This window comes from Amphiprion ocellaris, chromosome 8 (assembly GCF_022539595.1).
Source record: "Amphiprion ocellaris isolate individual 3 ecotype Okinawa chromosome 8, ASM2253959v1, whole genome shotgun sequence".
Lineage (NCBI taxonomy): Eukaryota > Metazoa > Chordata > Actinopteri > Pomacentridae > Amphiprion > Amphiprion ocellaris.
This window is the reverse complement of record NC_072773.1, coordinates 25,087,222-25,095,867: the sequence shown is the minus strand read 5'-3', so window position 1 is coordinate 25,095,867 and position 8,646 is coordinate 25,087,222.

Below are 8,646 nucleotides of genomic sequence, written 5' to 3'. Positions count from 1 at the left end.
ATTCTAGGAATTCGGCTTAAGTTTTTAGATTTTTACTGTGAAAACAGCAAAAGCACATGATTTGGAAATGCCACTGGATATGTAGCTTTGCCTGATGTCATGTGAGCTTCATTACATATTAAACACAAAGCGTAAGATCCATTAGAGAGGGGGAAAAATTGTCTATTTAATATTCTATATTTATAATTTTTTCTCTTTTTTTTTGTCTGACCAGCTGCCAGTTTGCAAGTCCTTCCTGCACCATCTTTGTTTTTGATATTCAGCTGCTGTACACTCAGACTGTTCATTTCCCTCATTTGTCACACTGCCTTTCTTCACCCCATGGGATTTGTTTCATTAGAAATATATATATTTATTTTTATTGTTCATGCGGTATGTGTTAGCTAACAGGAGACCCTGAGAAAGCAGAACATAATCAGGCTTCAATACAACTGAGCAGTGCTGCTGGTTTAGCGACAGCCTTCTCCTTTTTAATTAAGTATGTTTTAGTAAAAGCACAAAAGACTGTATACTTAGAGCTGCCCAAATTACTGTACACCAGCTAACTATCCATCCAAGAACCCTTTTAGCATCACGGTTCAGCAGAAAGTTGCCAAATATGTCAACACTGCAGTGAGATAGCTGAGGTTCTGTGTTTGCAGCTTGCAGCAACAACCATGGCTGTATGCTAAAGTGCAGTGCCAACAAAAGCTGCAAGCTGCTGCCTCCAAAGAAATTCCTAATTGACTCCCAATTGAAAAGACACCAGCTTTTCAAGAAACATGAGTTGTTCATTTTCAGCAAGTCACTGGGATTTCAGTTGCAAATTTGGAGCTTTTAATTACTGTGCTGCTGGCAATTTTAGAAAGAAATGCTTCATTGATAAGATTTGAAGGCTTAAGGTGAAGGTTTACACTAAAATGACCCTCACAGAATGCTTTCATGTAATACTGTTTGTGCAATGTGTGTAAGGAGATTAGAGATCTGTGGCAAATTTTACAGCAATCCAAGGAACAATAGTCAAGACAGTTGAATCCAAAGCAAAACTGTCATGCTAGAGGTGAAGTCGGCATCACCAAAGGGACATAAATGTCTGTGACAAATTTCATGTCAGTCTATCCAAATATTGCAGAGACATTTTTGTCTGGACGGACTGCAGCAACATTGCCATCCATATAACCTTCTAGTTGTGCTAAAATGTTGGATGCTTCACATAATTCAGCCAGAAAGGGTATTTATATTGCACCATCTCTGCATTAAAAACACCTACTTTTTTTTTAGACTCAATGTCTACAGTTTGCAAAGCAGGCATTCCACCAAATATTGATATTCTACATATTCAAACAGAGATAATCATGACGGGTTATTTTCTCAGATTTGTCACAGCTTCTGCTGAGCCATCGACAGCATTACACAAATCTCTCCACTGGCTGACTCATATTCTCTTTGATGAGTAAACCAATTGATCTGTAAAATAATTGAGATTCCTATTTGGTTACAAATGACTTTCTCGTTATTTGGCAGTTAATACTAAGCCATAAATATGTAGGAGATGCCAGGTTGTGGGAAATCCATTTAGCTGATATAAATTCTCCACCTGCATCGCTTTGTCTTTTTAGCAAACTCTTTATTTCATCAGGAGGTTATGTCTAATGGACAGTTTGGCCTTCTGGTAAAATGCAGCAGAGAATCCACAACACGTTTTAACATTTACATCTATAGACTTAATGACTAACTGAAAGGTGAGAAACCCATCAGGCTTTATTAATAACTTCGTAATATCTAGAAAGCAAGTCCATTAATTATGCATTAATAGCAGCAGAAGGTGCCTCTGTTTCCACCCGTAATCATTTGTACAGGTTCACCGTTTCTTACTTGTTTGCATATCATTTGGACAATGAAATGAAGAGAATTATGCCAATTCTTTACTATTTGCTATCAAATCAGATTCTTTTAGTGACCCTTTGTTGAAGCGGCTTCTGAATTCGAACACAAACACATGCCTGCAAACACACACAGTAACAGTGTCACATATGCAGGGTTAATAGGCACTTAGCATCACGGACTCTTGCAGGTTCTGACTCCCCCTTCCCTAATAAGAGGCTTCTAACAGGCAATTACATCACACTTCTGCTGGAAGAGGCCGTTCCAGCCCAACCGCTAATGCCATGGAAAACTCATTGCAGACCACGAAAAGAGATGGAGGAGGATAATAAGACATGATCAATGGCCTTTTCTGCACCATACTGTTGCTGTGGTCATCTGTGAACTCTTAATATGCTCTCCCACTATCACAACTTCACATTCTATTTGGATATCTGATTTGCATCATAATGTGTACCTGAAAGAACTCCAAGTCAGTCACGTCTTTTTGGAGTCTGACACTCGGGTTCAACAACAGGAAAAGATTTTCCCTGTCAGCACACATGCTAAGATGTAATCCAACGTACAGTACATTACAGGAAATCTCAGTGCCTTCCTTTACCTCATTCATGAGTCAATATTGGCATCTGCTGGTGAAGATTGTGTATTACAGTGTAGCCCAGGCTTCAGGAGAACCTGTGTGCAGTTAAAGGCTCAATGATCGCTGCATAAAAACATTTCAGGGCAACTCAGAACGGACTTTGCCACTTTTATTTGTGAAGAATAATTATTGATACTGAAAATCCATATGAGGAAACGTTCTAATGTTTTATTGTCAGATATGTGGTCATCCCTACCAATAATAAAATGAGCGTTTAGCTCTTAGAATAGATGTGTCTCTGGGGAATGAAAGAGAGTCATGATCACATTTCAAATTTGTATTTCAGGTTTCAGATACTCCCAGGTTTAATTCATTCAGGTGAACAAAAGGGGATTTCCAGTCTCTGCTCAAAGTGTTTTTGTGTGCATGTGGATGAGCGTGTATGCGTCTGTGTGTGTGTGTGTGTGTGTGTGTGTGTGTGTGTGTGTGTGTGTGTGTGTGTGTGTGTGTGTGTGTGTGTGTGTGTGTGTGTGTGTGTGTGTGTGTTGCGCCTGTTGCTCTCTCAGCTTTATCAGTGCTGGCTTCCTCTTTGAAACTGTGTTGTCTCAGTTTTCTGCAGCATAGTCTCTGATGTGGTTTGTGAGTCATACTGTGGTAAATATACACATTTTGTGCATGCACACACACAGACCGAGTCACAAACACGTGTATTCACGTCCACACTGTCATGGTCACTAGTTAGTAGTCCCTTTGCATTCACGTTACACTTTGGTGGATCAATACACAGTAAGCTTGCTGACATAAGCTGCTAGACGGTCTCAGGTGAGCAGAACACAGTTAAGCCTCAGCAACAGACCAAAAGAAAAAAAAAAAAAGTTCACATCTTCACTTCACATATTCACAGCCAAACCAGACAGTGAAGTCAAAGCCCTCAAACTTTATTAAAAATATCACATTGTGCTGTGTGGGGATATTCTGGGGGTCACCATGGCAACAGACATCCAAGTGCCACACGCACGAACGTGCACACCTGCCTGCAAGTGTTCCTACTTGTGCCTCTGAGCCTCCCTGTTAGACAGTATCTAGGTGCTGTTTGCTAAATGTGGCAGGACAGAGAAGCGACAGTAGAAATGCTTTTGTTCTCAGAGAAAGGAGCACACGTCTCTGTCAAGGTGTTAATTAGCCATTGTGAGACTGGAAAGTTGTTAGGATTGTGCTCGTTTCAGCTGTGAGATGCACAACCTTTTGTGTGAAACAGAGTTTTGTCGCCAGACTTTGTAAAGAATGCAATAAAGTGAGTGACAGCTTCTTTGAAAGCACTCAATACTCTGTTTGTCCTTGCCAGCAGGGGATCTGGCAGTTACAGTATATTTACCTGTTATGTCATTAAAACTTTCAGACAGCAGTAAGCTGGGTATGATGTGAAAAGCCTGCTATGGATATATTGCATATATAGTCCCGTAGTTCACTCAGCTAAGTGTGAATTTAAAATAGTCACTGTTCTTTGATTGTGTCGTGCGTCTCTGTGGAGGAGCTGGGAAAGTGCGCGCTTTGAGGCATCGACTTTAGGTTAACGTGATGATTTGTGATGTCAGTTTTGCAAAGGGTGGGCAGTTGTTTTTCAGTGTCTAAACGAGATCCAGTGACTCATGTGGAGAAAAATCGGAGACTTGGACTGGGTGACTGACAGTATCGGTTTGACTCGTCATGCTGAGCCTTGCCACCGATACACAGCAGTGAACTTAGTATTTTCTTGTGGACATTAGTCAATGCCAGATAGAAAATCAAACCACACAGAAAAACGACCTATGAATATAAAGGCCAGCTGTATTTTGCATTTCTTGTCTGTGGAAATGTCAGATCATGTTTGTGTGATAGTATGTATTTTGTGAATCAACACAACAGAAACTGCACTATAGACTATTGTAGGAGGCGATAATGTTATACATAGCTGACAAGCTCAGATTGCCTGTATGAACTCTGATTGCTGCCATACAAATTCTGAAAATATCTAAATAAAATTACAGACATATTCTACTACTGGCTATAGTATGTCGATATATTTATTGATGCACTATACTACTGCTAATACAGTGGGGATGTAACATAATGACAACCGAATATAGGTGTCAATATGTCACATATTTCAAATGACTTCATTATTTATGTGTCAGATTGTCTCCCAGGAGTTTGTGTGTGTAATAGATCATGTTTGGAAATAAAATAGCATTTGGATGTTTGTCATTGCGCCGTGCTTGTCTGCGAGCATGTGCATGTGTGTGAATGTGTGAATGTATGCATGAGTATGTGAGTCACGCACCACTATCCAGCCCCCTGGGCTTCGAGTTCTGACGCCCATCTTTCAGCTCCTCTACTGCACACTGAACCCAGTGAACCTTCTGCTGTTTACACTCTCCCCCTCCTCCTGGTTGCTCTGTCTCTATTTATCTCTCTCACACACTCTCATGCTCATCTATTCTCCCTTCGTCTCTCTCTCGCTTTCTCTCTCTCCGTCTCCCTCCAGCTCCCTACAGTACATCTCTCATTCTCACGCATTCTCGGCTCTCTTGTGTTCTTAGTCTTTTCTCTCACAATCCTTCCTCCGTCTCTCTTTATAACTGTGCCTCTGTGTATCTACCTCTGCAGATCAAGACTTTTTCAAACTCAGACAACCCAGGAAAGGGTTGTGTCTTTCAGTGTGTAGATGTGTGGCCACAGGAGCAGACAGACTGACGGAAAGAGAGGAGATGACAGAGGGATGAGTGGCTTGCAAACGGATAGATGAGGAGGTTCTTGTTTTTCAGACATGATACTTAAGATGTTGCTGGAGATGACATCACCACAGATATCCTGATTCTCAGCCTCCACCTGCTCTTCACTGCTGTCTACCTCCTCCACATCCTCACTATCTCCATGCCACCATCACTATCATCATCGCCGCTCTTCCGAACACAAACACGCACCCGCTCCATCAGGTTGCAGAAAGTCGAACAGCTGCTGTGTCGTCAGCCCTCTGGTGCCCACACCGAGCCCCTTCTGTCCGTTACAACTTTATCCAACGGCAGTCTGTTAACAATGTGGCTCTGTTTCTGTGTCCACGCCTGTGTCAGCAAAGCTCTTGTGGGTTTTTTGTTTTTCATGAATGAGGATAAGCGCGTGGGCCTGGGATAGTAGGAGAGGAAGGTCCGGGGCATGCCACTCATGTCAGCTCCTCCAGCTAGTGCAACGTGCCATCGGAGCCTCTGGTTGATGTAACTTCACCCATTTAAAAAAAAAAAAAAACAGTAGTGTCATCTTTGGCCCCTGAGTTCTGAATTGCTTCGTTTGAAATTCTCTGGTGGATTGTGGCACCGAAACACGCTATTAATAATCCTGGTTGAGTGTGAGCGTGTGTGTGTGTGTGTGTGTGTGTGTGTGTGTGTTGGACACAGCTTGAAAGTCCATTGAGCTGTGTAGAGGAGGTAAGCAGAGTGTGCATCACATGGCATGCACCTCAAAAGAGCACATTTCGCTGCGCCAGAGAACAGTTTGTCTCTGTGCTTGCGGGTTCGCATGTGCATTTGAAAGTGTGTGAATGTGTCCAAGGTACAGTATGTAGTACATGCGTGTGTGAAGATGCTTACACAGTGTGAGATTGTTATAATGGGAATTATGCATTCGCTATAAGTCACAGGGTTCATTTCCATACAACAACTGAACAGTTTCGCTGTTTCCAAGCCTCAGTCATGTATGAAATCAACATGCTTGTCACCTTACCACACGCCTGTTGCTTGGTCATACATGATGCCGGTCTCAAATAATGCTAATCAGTGGGAATAATTCTTTTTGTTTATTTCATGCTGTCATGCTATATCTCCCTGAGGCAGAGAAGCCTTCTTGGCAGCATCTCTTCACTTTGTGGTACACGTTGAGAACCCCAGATCTGGTCACGGATAGCACACATACACTGTAAACGGCTAATCGGGTATCAAACCAGCGGAGAGGAAAAAGCGCCTCCACTCCGTGTCTCATTCATTATTCACAGCCAGCAAATGAAGTTGGTACAGTGGGAGCAATCAATTATAGATGAGAGAAGGTAGGAGGGAAAGAGAGAGAGAGATGTAGGGGATCGAGAGAGGCCTACCTTACATGCAGCAGAGCTTTAGCATGTCACTGAACATCACAGTGGCGTTCTGCAACCTGCATGCACACAGCTACTCAGGTAATGCACTCTGGATTCTGCGCAGAGACAAGTGTACATGCACTTTTCACACCACACCAATAGCATGTATTTGAGGACAGCTCTATATGCCTATTTAACAGTCTCTCGGTTGACTTTTGTGTGTTTGTGTGTGCACTGTTTTTCTATGGCTCGCTGCACTGACACAGTCATAGCGAAACTGCGTTTGGTCTTTTCACAAATGTCGAGCAACAGTCATATCGTCCCCTCGGTAGGCTACAGCTTGTTCCGAAACCAGGATATAAAATTGGTCCAGATGCAGCATTTTAGAATTATCACACTCACAGTCTTGCATCTCCTCCTCTACGTTTGAGTCAAGAGGCCCTTTGCCTGTTCTCATCACGCTTAGTAACTACAGTATATGTTACACATACCAGACCACAAACAGATTTCCTAAGATAAATTTAGTGGTGATTCTAGGAATTAACAAGCTTTAACACAAAACATTCTTGTTGCTAAGAATGATCGTTGTTGGTTGTACCTCACTGGTAGAAATGTTACCATCTACTGTACCCTCTGACTCATGCTTTGCTCCTATCGATAGTATAATCTTTCGCATTTGGTGATTTCGTTTCAATGAAATTGAGCAATAGCTTTGATCATAATGTGCAATTTTGTGGGACTTTCCTGGACAATGAAGCAGCACATTACCTCTAGCTGATGTTCATCTTCATCTGTGCCATTTAGCCAAAGACAGTTTCACAACTCCAACTTGTAGAACTTTGATAAACATTTATATTCACGATGGGGCTGTCCCTTTGATACACACTTGCACACACAGTTAAAAGAACGCACCACTGAGACTGATTTTAAGGAGAGGTCACTTTCGATGTTTTCTCCACAGATTCACATGCAGCTGTTTTCAGAGAGCTTCCATTGTTGTGATTGGAAAGTCCTACGTGTGAAACGTCTCTCTGTCACCGCACTATTCGTTAAATGTCAGATATTAGCTTCTGGATGCCGCTCTGTTTGTGCCGTCTGTATTTGGTGTTTGTGTCCCAGTGTGTGTGTGTGTGTGTGTGTGTGTGTTTGTGTGCCCGTGTTTGTGTGTGTGTGTGTGTGTGAGTATGTGTGTGTGTGTGGGCAGGGAGGCTGTTTGATGTGAGTCAGATCCAAACCCAGGCTGGTTTCTCTCACATGTGTGTGGGACGCATCCAGATGGCTCCACAGGACTGCACAAATGTCACTCTGATAATGAGACAACAGGACCTGTTGAAATACAGGTAGCAGGGCTGTGGTGCATGCTTTTACACAGACACACACACACACACACACACACACACACACACACACACACACACACACACACTACAGAGATAGACAGGAAGAAAAAAATAAAAAAGGAAAGGGTAGTCCTGAATGCAAGAAAAGAAACATCATGTGTCTCAAATGCAATGACAACATCAAAGTATTAAAAGCAATTTCATAAACTGACCACATTTGCAGACACGTTATTAATGGTACAGAGCAGCACTCTGACCATTTTATCCACACAGAGAATCAGTGCATCTTCATCATCAAGGCTGATTACCGACTTCACCACAGTGACCCGCAAGAAATGATGAAAGCGCTAATATCCATCCGCTGACATGTGCCAAATGACAACTTCACCTCCATCCCTCTACAATAGTCAGGGGTCAACGCAGGTCACCGCACAGTTGCCATGGGAACAGATAACAAGAAGGAAAATTCTCCTGAGCGCTGAACAGTGACACCTTACGCCGTCTCCGACAGACTCGGCTGAGTTGCACATCGAGTGTGAAAGCAGGAGTGAGAAGTTGTTGTTTATTTAATTTTCTTACGAGTCACAGGAGTGGCCCGTCAGCCCCACTTGTTTTCACACTCTTCTCCTTCTCTTCCTCTCTCCTGCTTAAAATCCCATTTTCACACGTACCCTTGTGGACATTTGCTCACACATATTTTCTTTGTCTGCATCGCTCCCGCTCTGTATTTTCCTCTCACACAATATATTCCTGTTATTTTG